Genomic DNA, 18,168 nt, shown 5'->3' with positions numbered 1-18,168 from the left:
CGAGACTCATCATTAAATTTATTTTCATTTAAGAGAAAATCAAACCACAATTATTTTCAATTATCATATCATCTTGGTAATTAGAGATGATGCCACTCATATTTACCCAGATTTTTTGGTAAGCTGGATCCCTGATAAGATATCTCATTAATGGAACAGCCATGGGCTGTAGCCGACTGGGAGTGGACTGTGAATGGAGCTCTAGCCTCAAATACAACGGTGTAGCAAAGCTTGTACAACTTTTGACCTCAGACCCTAACTTCAAAGTTGAAGAAGCTGCCAAAAGAGTAAGTCCTTTCTCCAAATCCAACCCAAATGTTTGGAATGAGACTGCAGTTCTTAAAATAAAATTTTCTTTATACTTTTCCTCACTCAAATATGGGAAGATGCTTTTCGTTTTGCTTTTGCAATATTCAAGATACTCCTCAGCCCAATCCTTACTTATCACTGGAACCACACCACCAAAAGAATTATAAGGAGATTGCCTTATGACATTAAAAAAATATTAAAGTGAATTTTCCATGGTTACTAAAAAGGTAGCATTTGAGGTCACTTCAGGTGGCTGCAGTGCTGGGCACTTACCCAAGGCCCTGGTTCTGTGGAGTCAGCTGTCCTCCATGTGCCTGGTTCTGCTGCATGTGACTGAGTGTTCAAATGCCTGGCCTTACCAAACTTTTTCAGAAAAGATTCAACCCTTCAAATGAGAGAAGAGTCGCTCATTATGAAAAGCCTTTAAAAAGAGAGAGAAAGAGAGAAGAAAAAAAAAAACTGGATTTTTGACAAGCAAATTCTTCCACAGTCTCAGAAGGTTTTGCAAGACTAATCATCACCAACATGAAACTTGAGCTCGTCCTTTATAGACCTTTGTTTCCTTCCAACTATATCTCTTTCAATTTTCATTTCATTCCCTTATTCTTTTTCTCCTACCTGCTTTTGATCTTCTATTTTATACTGCACAGAGGTCTTGAGTGGTATGTGTGAAGTGAGCCACCGTCAGCCTGATGAGGGAAAGCCTGCTGGTCCAGGAGAAAAAAGATCATAAAGTAAGCAACAAGGCCTGAGATTGGATTGGGAGTCAATCTGCACGGTTATCAGTGTTCTGTTATGCTTTGTGAAGATGCCTGGCCCTTTCAGTGCTACATTTCATGTAGTGATGAAAATGGGATATGGAATATCATCGTGAAAAATGGTTTGGTTGGGATCATAATGACTAAGAGGCTGTCAATGCAAAAAACCCAACAGGACCGAATTGTAAAGGAGTTAGACACTGAACCTGCTTCATAATCTCTGCTTCTGTTTAGGGGCCTCCAAACAACACGCCCCATCAGCCTTTGGAGGCTTTGGACTCAGCTGGATGTCATCTAAACCTTCCACCCCAGGAACTATTATGATTTCTCACTGGGAAGGGAAGTGAGAAGCTGGGATTCAGGCACCATGGAAAACTTTTCAGGATATTCTGACCAAAATAAAGCTTTATTTTATGTGCTACTGTGCTTAGGGATGACCAAGCAGCAGACTGAAGCCCATTGTGTGGGTTTATATTACTCTGCCAGCTGTTTAATAATGGCTGTCCTGAAAAAGCACATTGCTTTATCAGTAATACCCTGGCATATATCTTTATAAAATTTTATTTTATTCAATTGGCTCAAGATACTTTAACAACATTTACGTTCTCAATTTCTTCCGTACTGAAGCAAGTTGCCCATGGCTACTGTGAACTGAGATTCAAATCTAAGAGTTCAGCCTTTTAGAATCTCTAGTCCATTCCCTGAACCAAATTTTCTCTCTAAGTGGTAAGTGAACTTAAAGCTAATATAACTACTAAAAAAATAATAGCTGGAGGCTACTCACATTGCCTTCTATGTCCTGTTTAGTGTTGAGAGAGAGTTGGTGCTTCCTAGACCAGACAAGTCAAGGTTCACATTTTTCAGAGAAGTGTCAGCTCCATAAACTTTAAACACCATTCTACTCATGAGCAAATAGGACATACATGAATATGCCAATTTTTTAAATACCATTAATATAAATTCCTTTTTTTTTTTTTGGTTAGGAACTCTTATTAAAAACACAAAAATGATTCTAAGAAATCTCTCTTAGGTCTTCCTAATTATGTTGACAGGAACTTCACCTTTTCTTTATTCTCCAGAGGCTGTTTTATTCTATAATGAAGCTTTTGAGCTAGGTGTTTTCAAGCGATCTTTCAGGTTTCACTTTGAATATATGTCTGCCATGTTCTTTACCATTTTGAAAGTTAAAATAAAAATGCAGTGGGTTTAAGCATCAATTAATAAATCCTGCCATTTCCAGAAAAAAATCAGTGGCCTCTACCCTATGAGAAAATGAGCATTTCATAAATATTGAAACCACTACCCGCATTCTCTATAAGTTGGTTAGCTAAAAAGACAGTAATTCCATTAGAGGCTTTCAACAAGGAAAAAATAAAATAGTTGAGATAAAGTAACTGAAATTATTTGTTACTATTTTGCCATTAAAAGGTAGTGAACAGTAACGTCATACATTCCACTAACTTCTAAGAGAAAATTTTAACAGTTTTCAGAAAACTCTGAGCCCTTTATTAGGGGATTTCTTGTCTTACAAGCTGTGCGACTTAGCTGAATATTTGATTAGTTGTACCTGCAGCATATGCTTGTATCTGGGAATAATTTTAGCTATATAAAATATTCATCAGTATTTGATAGCACCAGAATTGGAAATCTGTGCAGTTATCCCACCCACAAAAAGGATTTACTTAATGTTTCATAGTAAGGCCACCAAATGAATGCCCTTGAGTTCCTAAAGGGGGCTGAATTTAGACCTCAAAGACTCCCTGATCAGTAACCGTTTCTTCAAACTGCCTGGGCTCCTGACTTCCTTTAAAAAATCATATAACGGGGCACCTGGATGGCTCAGTGGTTGAGCATCTGCCTTTGGCTCAGGTCGTGATCCTGGGGAATCCCTGGGATCGAGTCCCACATCGGGTTCCCCGCAGGGAGCCTGCTTCTCCCTCTGCCTATGTCTCTGCCTCTCTCTGTGTGTCTCTCATGAATAAATAGATAAAATCTAAAAATGAAGTAATAAAAATAAAAATCATATAACTAAACCCTCAGTAACTGAATTGCTCCAGCTAGAAAATGAAAGTAAAAAGCCCTCTTTGTCACATGGAGCTATAATAAAACATAGTTTTAGTAAGTCAATACATTAGGATCTGGCTTATAGGACAGGTGCATCTTTTCTATCATTCAATATAAATATCTATCCATGATGAAACATAACGATGAGATTTTGTCTTTTTGTTATTAAGGTCAAACCTAGAAAGGTAAAATGGACATTCAGCAGCAGCCTGTGTAAGGGGTAAGAGACAAAGGTTGACTTCCACTGTCTTCTCACAGTTCTCTCTCAGGGATGGAACTGCCCCCAGGGCTTAGTCCTTGCCCTCTTTACCTCAGTATGTACGTTTGCTTTCCAGATGATTCAGTCTCATCCAGTTGTAAAGCACCCACTTTCTTGCGTCCTACATAATTTACTTACTTCTAGGTCTTCTCCCTCCTGACATATACCTGAATGTAATCCCTCCTGTGGGTTCTCCTGTTCCCTAATGCTTGCCTAGCCCCCAGGGGAATGCCTAGTATGTAGGTGGCATCAATAATATATTCTGAATGAATGAAGGAATTAAAGAAAGACAGTACAGCATTACAGAAAACATCTATGATTCTTTCTTGTAACTTGTAAGTGGTGAAATCTATTTCTTTCAAGATTAAAGGAAAAGGTCTTCTTCACCCTATAGAAATACCTCTTACTGTAGTTTTCTATTAAAGCAGTTTTAGCCTCACACTAAAGAACTATATTATAAAATAAGCATAAGAGCTTTGTACCTCTTAACTCTATGCTTGATGAAGTTTGTACCATGTGAATGTTTAGCCTCACTTGCAAAATTCCTGTTTGTTTTAAAATGGACCCAAACTCAGTGCTATAAAGGAACTCATAACAAACATATATATATATATATATATATATATATATCAATTTTTTACTTTGATATAATCAATTAATCCAGCAACCAGAAAATAGTTTTCTGGTATCATGGATTCTCCCCAGGCAATTTACTTTTCATTTCCTGCTATCACGTGGGCATCACATAGATGCACCCCAATGGGCTTCTTACTGCAGAGCTGAGTTGTAGGAGAGCCATAGGTTTTTCAGGTACTTATAAAATCAGTTGTAGCCCATGTACTCTATACGCAAATAAATTGGCTCTATGTCCTAACGAGATTTCAGTCCACACAGTATTGTAGACAAATTATAAAAGCAGACTTAGCCACACTTGAAAGAGGGCCCAAGCAAGCTTTCTACATAAGTGCAATCGATTTCCCAGCTCAACAAGTAATTTAACCAAATATTTCTAATCTCAGGAGTTTAAAACCTGAATAAATTAGTCTTACTACTTGATCAGCATAAGTTGTTAGTTGATAAGCTAGCAAGCAGCAATACAGCCAGACTAAGATTTTATTGTATCGCAGGCATTCTTGCACCACAAAAGGGGAAAATGTTATTAAAGGAATGTTGAATTTATTACTTTAAGATGCTCAGTAGAAATTCTGATAGATCGTTGCTCTTATATCACATGATTCTTAAAACCTCTGCTTTTTCAGGTATTTCTAGAGACTTCCCTTACATGAAAGATTTACTGATATATCCTAGGTGCTTTCAGTGAAGAATTCATGGTAATTACAGTATTTATAGTAGTATAATTTCTTGCTAGTTATTTATTTACAGATGATCAATTCCAGGAACTAGCTTTCCTAGGTATCTGATATTGAATACCTTTAAGAAAGCTTATAAATCATCCCCACATTTATATGGCATTTCCTTGTTTCTTGGATTACTTAAGCACTCTTATTTCTGGAAACACCTAATCAAAAGCATTAAATTTAAAATAATTGTAAATTGGAGTGCTGAGGGCTATAAAAGTGCAATTACTGTATCAGTTCACCAATACAGCCCTATTTGCCAATAAAAGCACTGAAATTGTGGTTTGTATTTCCAGCAAATCTTGGTTGAAAGCCACAAACTGGATAATGGTAGGAAAAATTGTTCTAATCGTATCTCTATTGTCATAATTAGGCAGACCCATTGCTTTTAAAACCAAAATTTCTAAGAAATTTCTAAGCCAGAAACATAGGATACTATAGTAGTTTCAATACATATTCCAGAATGGTAAGGGTTTGTCCTGAACTTTTTGGTTAAATTGGGTACCACCTCTTTCATAGAACAGGAAACAAACGAGGACTACAAAGGCTGAAAGATAATTTAAATAAGGGATGTGAGCTTCCAGGTGAATGGGCCTAGAGCACGCTGAGTTAATAGCAGGAAGGAACCAATTGGGAGCACAAAGCTTGCCTAAAGACAACAACAGTTAACACTTTTTTCAGGAATTGTTCCCATTCAGAAGTACATTGCACAGCAAGGTGGGAAATTCGAATTTTTCAAGACCAGATCAAGGATTTTATTTGCAATTACTCAACTTTTATGTGCTACCTCATGTTTTTAAATCATTTTCACATATTTGGACTGGATTATAACTTTGAGCTACCAATTTGCTATCGTGCCTAGAAGTCTGAAAAGTCAATGGTATTTCTTATTAGAAAAAAATGAAAAAAAAATGAGAGAGTTTCCTGCTTAGATCTTTTTCTTTTTAGATAGTACTGGCCATTTAGCTGGTAGTGACATTTTCTTGAGTCAGAGAGTGAATTTTGTGCACCCATTTACACATTCATTATACTAACTAACCAAGAGGCCCAACATCACAGTTTCATTGATATATTTTTATCATATAATAAAGTACCACATCTTGAAGGGAGAAAATAGTAAGTCCAAATGTACCACCTTGATATTAGTTTTACTACAGTCACATCAAAGCAGACAGGTTATAACATCACCTTTACCTTTTGACACATTCAGGAAGGTGTTAAGTACCATTACCCTAATGAAACAGAGAATAGAGATGAAGAACAAAATACTATCTAGCTTTTCAAACCTATGGTTTTGACCTATAGAAACATACGTCATGGATGAAAATGCAATGCACATGTACAAATATTCTCTTTGAAATTTCTTCGTGAATGGCACAATATTAGTCAACTTGCTTCTCCATCATTATCATTTTAAAAAAATGCATCTAATTCCTCTCCATGTGGTCAACATTAAATATGGTCATAAGAGTACGTATAGAAAGAGAGATGACAGAGAGAGAGAGAGATCAGGTGGTAGAGGTGATAAAGTAGAAGGAGAGGGAAAGAGTTGTACACTCTTGGTTCTCTTTCTTTGTAGAACTCTGACTCATAACAGCAAGTTAATGTTATACCTTTTCTGCTAAATTCCATCTCCCCTACCTAGCAACTTTACAGACTTTTTCCTTTTCAGTTTTTATTTGTCTGAACCCAAAATGAAAAAAAAAAAACCTTTTATTTATTCACAACAAACTTGATCTTCTTAGAATCAACTCATAATTATTAATGGCTAAATGATTCTTTTGGAGATCTGATTCTGATGTCCCACATACTCACTGTCTGCCCAGCTTTATCTCAAACATGGAAGATAGAATCATATTTGTTTCATTAAAGTTACTTTGTGAAGTCAGATCAATGTATAAAGTAGTTGGAAACGGTCTACACCTGCCATAGTCAATGTCCATTTTGGAATGTTGTTACTGTTTTTTTCAAATATAAAAGCTAACTTAATAATGCTTCTGAATCATACTAGACAAATTACAATGCTTAAATTGAACGACATGGTTTATTCTTACCTACCTTATTAATGTCTCAGAAGAGACCAAACTCTGAATAAATAATCCCGAATCAGTATTGAATTGAGCCAATGAACTCCAATGGGATTTAGACTATCTGCTAATTCTCCTGGGTAAAGGATTTCTTTTACATATGCTGGGATTTGGAGAAGTAGAATCTGATTTGCCTCCAGCTCCTATCTTTTCATCCCATAGTTAAATATTTGTGTACAATAAACTTTTGCAACCACTTTGTGTTATTTAAATGCCAATATATCTCTTCCCCCACAATGAACATAGATGGGTATATTAAGGACACACACACAAAAAGTATTTTGAGAACAGATGCAATTCTTTCTCAGGATCTGGTGTCTATTAAAAATTACTTTTTGAAACATTTGATAATCTTTATATAAATTATTAGGTCAATTTTTTCCATTTTGCCTAAGAAATATTTTGGAATGTGAATATTATTACATTTTTATATGACAGAAATATACTGGTATTCTTATCTGATCCCCCTTCCCATTCCCCATACCCTCTCCTCTTTCTGAACACAGGCATGTGTAGTAAGCCTTTCACAAACAAGGCATCCATTCAGGACTTGGGTACTTGTGCCAATTTCCATTCAACAGGATTCCTATGCACTTGTAGGTGCCAAACAGCAACTCCTGTGTTTCTCCAAAAGAATTCTTAATAGAGAGGGGATTAAACTCTAAGTGGCTTCCTGATTTCACCATTTCTGTAGTCCAGTGTTAGGTTGCTGAAAGGTTACTTCATTTGTACCATCAGGAGTCTAACAGGCCTTAGAAACTGAGTGAGTGATGTAATGATTTGTGTGTGTGTGTGTGTGTGTGTGTGTGTGTGCGCGTGCACGTACACAGGAAACACTGGAGTAACTAGCAATCTGTTTCATTAAAAGCACATAGACATTTTTGAGCGTCTCGTCATTTTTTGAAAGCAACTCTTCTGTGATGCTCTAAATTTCAAATGAAAATGCAAAATATGAGATAAAAATTATTGTAATTGGAATAATAGTCCATATAGTAAAAGAGAGACAAAATTAAATGAGCGCATGTATTTGCCCAATACCGATACTCAACTCCACTCTAAGCAAATATTTACTCATTATCCTAATATAAAAAGTAAAACGTCCTTAGGGTGGCAATGCACCTATAAATGTCCAGTCTATAAATGCCAAAAACCATATTGCAGCAACAGTTCCACATGTTCATGTTCAACTAGATCGATATATAATCAAGAGGAAAAAGGAAACAGAGCTCACACTGAGTGGAGGACTCTCCAAATTATCAAACTTGAAATTAAACAGGAGAGAAAACATTAAAACTATTGCTTTTATAAATATAATCAGTCATCTGGAAAATGAGTTCTATACAGATATAATAAGTTCCCGAGAATAATTTGTACCAAGTCCAACCAGTGCTTTCAGTTTTGTGCAAACCATCTTAGTGATGGTTTCTGGTTCTAAGTATCGTCCAGCATCTTCTGTGCTCTCCATGTGCTCACCACGGGCCTGCTGAAAATATGTAGTTGAACCACACGATCATGCAAGGTTATTTATGAAAAATTTATTTGACTTGGCCCCACACTTGAACTCTTACCTTAAAAATCAAGAAGGTGCATTGCTGGAATAAACAGCTTCACTAGAGTCCGTTTATAATTGCTACTTTCACAAGACATCAAAGGTCCATAGGAAAGAGTTGTTTACTAATATCTGTCCTAAGCAATTTTCCTTCTTTCCAAAGGAGTGTGCCCTCTTCAAGTTTTAAGAAATACACGCCAGAGAGATTAAGAAGGATTAGGAAACAAATAGTCCGTGTAATCTGAAATTAAGGAATGAAGTTAATATATTTGATAGTTTAGCATTGCTTTAAGTTGATTTTATTTTATATAATATTTTTATTACAATGGTAATACTCTGGCCAGTGACACATGTAGGTCTGTTTTTGTCAACAGCCACATACTCTGCTTAACGAGGACTGACCCCAAGGTCCATTATACTAGATATTTGGTTTAGAAAATCTTCTAAAGATCAAACAAACTTTTTCCTGAAACTCACTATATTATTACATTTGTTTATTTTCAGCCATGGCTACAGCGGGTGGTTTCCACCTACTTCGAAACTGATTTAAGGGATATTATAAGTAAGAGGAATAGATATAATAAAGCTATTATGAAAACAAACTTCAAAGGACAAGAATCAAACAGGAAGGAGGAATATAGTTTAAGAATCTACAAAGGAGCACTGACTAAAACCTGAACAGTATTTTCTATAGCAACTTTGTAGAAAATGAAGAACACATTCTTTTTTCTACTGTTTTTATCACTGCTCTTAAAGAATTAAGAAGGAAAGGTTAAGTGATAGGAATTTTTTCTTTCCTGTAAGTCTCTCAGTGGCCTTCTGAGAATTTCCATTTTCTTCCAAGTCTTAGCTCTCATTTTCTACAGAAATCATCCTCGTGCCAGTTGTTTTTAATTGCCATCCTGACATCTATTCATTCCATCTCCCCTTCTAATAGAACACAAATTAATTTAGTGGGTAATGTTTCCGTTTAAAAATACTTAGCTTTCCACAGTCCCACGAATCAGAGGATGGGCTTGAGGTGTAGTTCTGGGCAAAAAATATATTGTAGCAACTACAGTTAAATATTGGGCTTTTCAGAGTGTTATGTCTTCCTAAAAACATGGGCAAACCTCCTCGACATATCTTTTGCTCTTTACCTTTACCCTTTCTTCCTTCTTAGAATTGAAAAGTGATGTCTAGAAGGGTAATCTCTCTCCCTCTCGCCCTCGCTCTCCTTTTTTTTTTTTTCCAAATACAAGGAGAATGTGCATTAAGGATGACAATTCTAAAAAGCAGGGAAAGTCTGCACCTCACTGTCCTCCTGTCAACAGCCCTGGAGTACTATCTGCCTCCAGACTCTAGTCACATGAAATGGAAAATAAACAAAATAAGACACTTTAACTGAATTTCCATGACATACAGTTGAATACAACCCTAAATCTTAGTCTTCCTTTGAGTTTCTCAGCCTCACTCTGGTTTAGCTGCCCCCCCCCCTCTTTCCACAGCATCTCCTACAATCCCAAACACAACCTTTTCTCTCCCTCATTGCCTAAATTTCAGGAAGAGAGAGACCATGTCAAACTTCCAAGTGCAGGTCCCCAGAACCTAGCTCATGTCTACATAGCACATAGGAAGCATCTATTAAATGGGGGAATAATAAAGAAATTAGTGAAAAAGGACAACACCCACTTCTCTCTACATCTACTAAAACTAACTGTTACATTTATTACTACAGCTAGGGTTTTTTTTAAAAAACCTAGACTGTTGAAGTCGCTTCCTCCTTGCTTAAAAACCCTTCCATAGTTTCCCATTACCCTTAGAGTAAAATTCAAATCCCTCCCACCTTCTGGGAAACCTGGCACTGCTCTGATTGTGTGTCTTTCCTTTTCCTCATTACATTCTAGCCACACTGGCTTTCTTTCCGTTTTTAAAACATTTCAAGATCATTCTAACCTTAAGATCTTGTACCAGATGTTCCCTTTCCACAAATTTTCACATGTTGGCTCCTTCTTGCCTTTCAGATGGCAGCTGAGATCACATCCTCAGAGAGGTCACAGCTGACAAGTCAATGTAGAGGAACTCATCAAGCTCTCTGTCCCATAACCCTCTTGTGCAGCTGTGGAGAAAATATTCTTGTTTCTGCAAAGTTAGGGCCTTCTGGGAACACTTTAGTGAAATTTGGAATCTAGGCTAAAACACAATCCTTACAAGGTAATTTAGGACTGACTAATAACAAGAACCCCAGAGAGTTTTATCTCTTCAGAGGTATGTGTTTACATTTCAAGGGGAGATGAGACCCAGGGCCATGGACACATTCCAAAAGGAGGACGCAGGATCCTTCCTATTATTTTTCCAAGGAAACGCTCTCAAAAAAAGAGGAAAGTCAGCTGCCTTTCTGTCCTGTATAAATGTCCAGATTCATTTAGGGGAGGAGGTTGGGGGTACTCACCTACCATACAGACTCTGTATATGTTGAGTGACAGCTGGCTCTCACTGCATTGCCCCCGAAGGAAGACACTACAGCACAAGGAAACGGGGCATTATTATTTGCTATAAATAAATAATGATAAATCTGTCTGCTCCAGAAACCTCACGCTAGCATTCAGGATAGCATTGATAAATACATTATCATAAATCTAACATCTCCTAGATTTGTTATAGTTTTCGTCATTATCTGATATTGGGTATCCACATCACTCTATGGCGGTCCACAGGTTCAGTCTTTGCTGTCTTTACAACTAGAGCCTGAAAGAGCTCCTAGTAGGAGATCGATAAACACTAGTTGCATGAATAAATGAATCAATCACTAAAATGACAATTTTTTGAAGAACTGGATTGTGGAGCTTTCTAGTGAAAAAAAAAACAGAAGGGAGATTATAAATTTTAGAAAAATGATTGCTTATTTCAGGTGGCCTCTTAAAGAATAGCATATGTAACATATATTTGAAAACTTAGGTTTTTATAAATGCCTGGAATGGACACATTTTGTTTTTTTAATGGACTGATTTCTTAATGACTTAGCTACTAGCTGTGTAGTTGACGAGATGCTTATTTTGGTATAAACATTGAATAATTTATCTGTATTCCTGCCCAGCTGCAGAGCAATTGAATCGAGCAGGACCAAGACTTCTCTCAGAAAGCAGTTTCAGTTCTTGCCAGAGGTCTGAACAAGAACACAATTAAATTCTCAGAGTTCTGCAAATACATTAACTGGAAAACTTTAAGACTGTACTTTAATAATTCTCAATCTCCATCATGTGAATACTAACAATAATTTGAGGAAGACTACACCTTAATGGCATTTCAAGATGAGTTACTCTCAAAATACACTCTACAGAACCTGCAGATTAGACCTGTTAAGCATCATATCCACATGGATATTGAAAAATGTCTTCCAAAAATGATCATTTTCATTTTGGTAGACTTGATAATGAGCTCTTACTTCTGATAATATTTGCACTATTTGTTCAAGCTGATCATTTAATTGTCGAAATAAACATACTGACATTCTAAATATTGTGTAAATATAGTTCTTAAAGATCCACTCAGTGGAATTGGACGCTGTAACACCCAATGCCTTCCGAAGGGTAAAGTCTGGGTAAATAAGAGTTGAGAATTTAATATTGTATAGTTGTGCCTTCAGCATAATCCATAGAACAGGGTGTCCTGATTGGCAGGTAAGAGACTTTAGCCATCTCAGCAGGTATATTCGTATAGTAAAAAAGGATGCATAATACTCTATTAATAGTATTTCTAAAGATCATCTATATACTTTCTGTATGGGTTTTCTTAAAATCATCTTATTTCCCAAATAGGCATCTCTCTTGAGAAGAAAATGTGTTGATACCCCATTATCAGTATTTCCAATTATTTATTAATTCATGAGGCTCTTATAGTTTGGTAGACATGAGCAGCTCTCCAGAAGCTAAGACTTAAAGAGAAAGAAAGAAATCAAGTTCCTGAACCTACAAAAATGAGAATAAGATCAGAAACAACAGGGACACCAGAAGTATCACTACATTATATATTATACATACATTATATACTTTTGTTATTATACAATATACAAAGTCATATTAAAAGGGTGATGTTCTTGCTAATATCTGATCCATGTAAATAAAGTGTTTACAAAGGCCTAAGGTGAAGGCTAACTATACAATTTGCAGAGCTCAGTGCAAAATGATAATATGAGCCCCTTTTCCAAAGCAGGGGAAAAGCTTTTTCTGTTCTATTGTCTCTCAAACTATCATAGTGACTTTTATTTTCATTTAATGTTGTGCTCCCTTGGGAATGAGGATACCTGCTGGGCAAGTACAGACCCTCACAAGTGTCCTCTCTGCACCCATGCTGAAACTCATGCTGGGAACAGAAGGCAGCAGAAGTCACTGGGTGCAGTCAAGGGAGTGGATGACTTGGCACCCCACCAGGGGAAATAAGGAGATGACAGGAGGCAGGATCGTATGTGAGAAGATGACTTCAGTGCATGCTCCATCATCCCATCAGGATGATTTTTGATTATAGAAGATAAATTTAAAGATAAAATTATTAATAATTCAAGATGCCCACATTGTATCAAATCCTAAACATGGGACCTTATATGATTGCCTTGTTCACATATCCATGAACCTGACCCTTCCTAAGCCAATAAAGAGTCTCCCTGTTCTCAGTCTGGCTCTGACTTAATTTGCTTCAGTTATTTATCTTTTTTTCTTTTTTTTTTTTTTTTTTTTAGTTTTTATTTTAATTCTAGTGAGTTAACATACAGTGTAATATTAGTTTCAGGTGTACATTTCCATATAGCACCATGTGCTCATCACAAGTGCCCTCCTTGATCCCCATCACCTATGTAACTCATCCTCCCACCCCACCTCCCCTCTGGTTACCATGTTTGTTCTCAACTAGAGACAGTCTTACATTTCTTGTACCCAGTTCTAGTATTTTCAAGGTCAGAGAATATCATTGATGAGTATTATATAATCAATAAGGATTAAAATAGTTTTTTTAAAGATGTTGAGAGAAGAATTTTAAAGACGGAAAGAATCTTAAGTTATGTAGCCCAACTCTTTCATCTGACAAACAGAAAACCAAGGCCTCAAGGGGCTAAATACTCAATGTCACCACCAGCTGGTCAGCAGCAGGGCAAGGAATGGAGCCCACCCTTTCTCACTCCCAACCCAGACCTCCTTTAGAAGGGTTGAGTGAGACAAAGAAAGAGAAATTTTATTTCACCAGCAGTTTAGATTTTTAAGAAATATGTTCAGGGGTCTAGTTGAAGCTGACTCTAACGAGGCATGTTAGTAAAAGCTTGGAACATTTATTCAGCACCACAATGCCCACGTGGAGTGGATCATATTATTTGGCCTCCAATGAATTAGGAGGTGACATATTGATAAAAATTTCAGATTTTATTTAACATATTTTACCTTTATTGATTTTAATCTATAAATCCCTGGAAGATGTACCCCTGGTCGTCTGAAATTTTAGGTTGTTGCTCCTTTCACCACACAACCCTATGTCTTCTATTAGCTATCTTTCTTTGTTTTCTGCAATTGAGAGTCAACATTGCTATCTGATTTAATTTAAGATTTTAAGTAACTAAAATTTCTGCCTCCATGAGGCAGGGATTTGGAACAATGAAAACTGAGGAACCATCTTTCTCCTAGATAAGCATGAACAGAACAACATAAGCTAAAAATGAACTTCAGAGAGATGAATGAAGGAAAGGAAGATACTCCATCCTCTCCCTGCATACCAGAAAATGGAATGCTGAATAAGTCTCAATGAGCTATTTGTTTAGAGAAATGTACAGATTATAAAATGTACTCGGTACGATTCTTATTTGGGGATCATCATAAGGCCAAATGCTTTTCTCGTGAGTTCACTCAAGTTTACAATGTTTATAATACAGTAAAATCTATAGTAATAAGTAGCAATCTATGATCATTATCATTGTCAGGTAAAGAAATGCTACAGTGACTGGTACTAGTTTGAAAGATAGTGATATCTTCCTAAAAATATTTTGTTACTCCAAGGACTAGAAAAAGTATATACTACTAAGCCAAGTGGCTCTTGGAAGAAGGGCCCTGAGGATATTATAGCTTTTGATATAGTGTTTTCTGTTATATAAAATGTGACCTCACGTCACAGAAGACCACTTGGTTGACAGAGTTCTTCCCATTGGCATGCTGCTATACTGGGTGCTATCTCTGGGCAGAAAAGAAGCAGACAGCAACTTTCTTCCATCAAAGCACTGAGTTGAACTGGAAATACAGACAATATAGAGGAGATAGATGAACGGTTAATATATTCTGTTCTGTCTTGGTTCTGGTCTCTACTTAGAGCTGTGTCACTGCTTAGATCTAGATCAGTCGAGTTTTGTTTATACCAGCAGGGAAATTCTCCATCATATGTTTTATCAAATCCTAACAGAAACACCTGGAGCGCAAAAGCAAAACCAGATTTACTACCAATTCACACTGACCTGAAACGTTGTTATCAATTCTAACTTCAGTTAACGCGTAGTCCCTGGTGTTGTTCTCTGGGACAGTTCCCATGCCCTCTAGAATTTAGAATCTCTATGAATGCCTCGGTGAGGGTAGAGTACCCAGGCAGCCTGTGCATCAAAAGGCTAAAAATGAAAAAGGCACAGTAAAATAAATCAGTTGGACTACTTAGTGGTAAATGCCTCATTTTCTTGTTGTGTTTACCCTTCTGACCCAACAGAACAGCAATGTATATCCTCTCCCTGCATTCTTAATAAGGTTATTTGCACTGCATACCTAATGAGTTTGTGCCCGATGCAATAAATTCTCAGTTCTGAAATGCGTGCAAGAGTGTAGACATCATTATTGGAAGAATTAACCTTGTAAATGAGGAGCACCCTTATTGAAGCTCTGGATTTTGATTATTCAAGAGTGACATGGGAATACAGGCAGTTTTCTGCAGAATTATGATCAGCCTTGCAAATAGCCACACACTGTGAATAAGTAACAATATCTTGGCAAGAAGTGAAAAAATCTGACTTCATTTAAAAAACATCTCTGTGTTCGTTTGTGATTTTCAGTGCCAAGTGGGGAGAGAAATATTGTGTGTATCTCTGATACATAGAATTAAAGGCTTATTTAGCAGTAGTGATCTGTATTTTGAACTGGTTGGACTGCGCAAAACTACAAAGAGGAAATGTAGGCAGAAGAGAACCTTTTGGAGCCACACCCTCTGCTGCTTACAGTGCCCAGAACACCCCAGATATTTTCCTATGTCCCAGCCTCCACTCAACCACACTATGCAACTTCAACAGTCGCAGCTAAGACATACCTGGATACACTAAAATTTTATCAATATCTTGACTTATTACGAGGTAACAGAATTCAAAGGGTATAATGAAGGTACTAAGTTAGAGCTCAAAAATGAATAATTAGTGATAAAGAAAAAACAAATATTACCTCACTTAAGTAAAAGCCTGAGACAGAGACTTTGACTTTAATTCCTTCCAGTTTTCTAACCAAGCAAAGACACTGAGGTTTAACATGGGACTTGGAGATTCTTCTTCCTTCTCCTCTGATTCATGATAGCTATCTCCTCTTCCTTGTACCTTGAAGGAGCACAAGGGGAGGATATTTCAGAGTCTATAATTGAGAATAATGTTAAAGACCTATTAGCTTGGAAGCAAAAGCTCATCTAACTAAAGTCCTTTAGCCCATGGATAACAATCAACTACCAGGCCTGAGCATTAGGGAGTAGATAGAGGGAGAGTTTCCCTCTCTTCCATATGAGTATCTACAGACTTTATAGCATCCACAATAATAAGTATAAATCCCACTGTTGCTGATGGTATAGGTGGAGTAACAAGGGTGTACTTATTTTTGAAAACTGTACAGCTAAGGTTTGTGCATTTCAATGTCTTTAACTTGTACCTCACACATACAACACAACCCACTCGTAAATTATAATAATTATTATTGAATAAGGTTGGGGAGTGAGTGGAAGCAAAGATAAAACAAGAAGACTGAATACTGATAATTTTTTAAGGTGGAAGATGGGCTCATAGCTCATTATACTATTCTATTTATTTTGTATATGTTTTAAAGTTTCTCATAATAAAAGATAAAAATGCTAATTGTTTCTGTCTTATCACCAATCCACAGCCATTTTTATCATTGTGAGAACCATGATCAAAATCCACTGACATATTTGACATTTAACAATGCAGATGGAAGACATCAAATCACCTTCCAACAACCCAAACTGAAGGAATGAGCTTGACATTTTTTCACTTCTGGGTCTCTGCTTACATAAAGATGAGGAATTAAAGAAGCTTTCCCATAATCATTAAGCATTATTATACTGCCTGAAGGAGTCAGGGATACCAATTAAACAACTCTACCCGGTTAGGGGTCTGCAGTGTTGTATGTACCTCCTTACAACACCTTCAGCGGACTGAGCGGACTGAGCATCCTGAGATTTATCAAAGTCCCTTCACTACTGACTTAGCCTTTATTCACTCTACTGTTTCCAAAATTTCTAGATTGAGAATATTCAGTCTTTGTACCATCACACAGCATCCCATTTAAAGTACCAATATATAGATAATGAAGTCTTTCTAAAAATGTTTACTTGATGCTCAAGCATTGGTTATCATCGCCACCAAAGAAAAAACTGCTTTAATGGAGGCATGTTTTCATATTGCACAAGAAAGGATTAGGATTCAATAAATGTATATTGAATGAATGAATGAATGAATGAATGGTAGAGGAGAGATATTGAAATGAGTGAAAAAATTTTATAATGGGCTTCAAAGACAGAACTAAAGAAAAACGCCAAATACTTAACAGAAAAGAGCATTTGTAAAGATTTTAAAATTAAGGTCACTGGAAAGCATTTTTGGAGTTATTGCAGGCCAAGAAATGCCACAATATATTGAGGCTTTAAAAAATTATATATAATACTTTTTACATCTTAAAAGCACAATTGGTTTAAGACTTGCTAAGAGAAGCAGTCAAATCTGTAGGAAAAAATTGCCTTTGTCTACAACACATTTATTACAAGGCGAACTTTAGTGTGTTAAGTTTGACTTTGGTTGAAATTGGTTTCAAAAGATCTAAACTTCAAAAGCTAAAATGAGACAAAAAGATTTATGGAGCCTAAATTACCTGAATAATTACTTCTTATTTCTACCTTCACTTTTTATCTCCCCTTTACTAAAGCTTGTGTGTCAAATATTGAATAGCAACAGGATGAGAACTAAAATAATCCCAACTGCTCATAAACAAGAGGCTCCATCAAATCCGTACTAAGCATGTACACAATGTTTTTTTTTTTTCACAACAAAGAGCAGTAGTAGGTCAGTAGGTATTAGCATCAAAGGCCAAACTTAATAAGTAAAAATTTAGGCAAAAACAGATGGTTTTGGTCCTCTCATGACTCATGGCACCTAGCTGCCCAAGCCTTTATTTCAAAGTGCAGTAGACACAGTCAGTGCTCTCTTCCTAGAAACAGGGCAAAAGTACCTGTAGTCTTTTAAGTTATCTTGTGAAGATACCCTGTCAATCAAATGGACTGAGTGCCCATAATATGCAAAGCATTCAGAAAAAAATCAGAACAAAAGCTTCCTCACATAGCTGAGACACTTAGCTTTGCCCCAGCAAAATTGCAAAATTGTGCAGTCCTGTCAAATGTTACTATGCCGGGACGTGAAAACATCAATAATAACTGCATCTAGAAATTTGATTTCAGCAGTCTTTTGAGATCTATATATATAGATCATATATATATGGATCACTGCATAGCTCATTACAGAGGAAGC

At 36.5% G+C, this 18,168-nt stretch overlaps 1 protein-coding gene across 15 annotated transcripts in view; it reads right to left on the bottom strand.

The window, feature by feature from the left end:
- The window catches only part of ZPLD1 (zona pellucida like domain containing 1), an 80,337-nt gene extending 64,386 nt beyond the window's left edge, over positions 1 to 15,951 (bottom strand). Inside the window, exons 1-7 of one of the 15 annotated variants that reach the window (XM_025478579.3) lie at positions 15,809 to 15,951; positions 14,848 to 14,994; positions 10,816 to 10,883; positions 10,320 to 10,482; positions 8,404 to 8,625; positions 928 to 1,013; positions 583 to 730 (exon numbers count right to left, since the gene is read on the bottom strand). The gene's annotated coding sequence lies outside the window, so the exon portion shown is untranslated. Of the gene's footprint in view, positions 1 to 582; positions 731 to 927; positions 1,017 to 1,851; positions 1,871 to 8,403; positions 8,626 to 10,319; positions 10,561 to 10,815; positions 10,884 to 14,847; positions 14,995 to 15,808 lie in introns of those variants that run through there. The other 14 variants (XR_004811658.2, XM_035710040.2, XM_035710042.2 and 11 more) reach the window with 14 other exon arrangements.
- Positions 15,952 to 18,168: the final 2,217 nt, after the last annotated feature.

The sequence above is a fragment of the Canis lupus genome, chromosome 33 (assembly GCF_003254725.2).
Source record: "Canis lupus dingo isolate Sandy chromosome 33, ASM325472v2, whole genome shotgun sequence".
In the NCBI taxonomy this organism is placed as follows: domain Eukaryota; kingdom Metazoa; phylum Chordata; class Mammalia; order Carnivora; family Canidae; genus Canis; species Canis lupus.
This window is presented reverse-complemented; position numbering and strand designations above follow the sequence as displayed.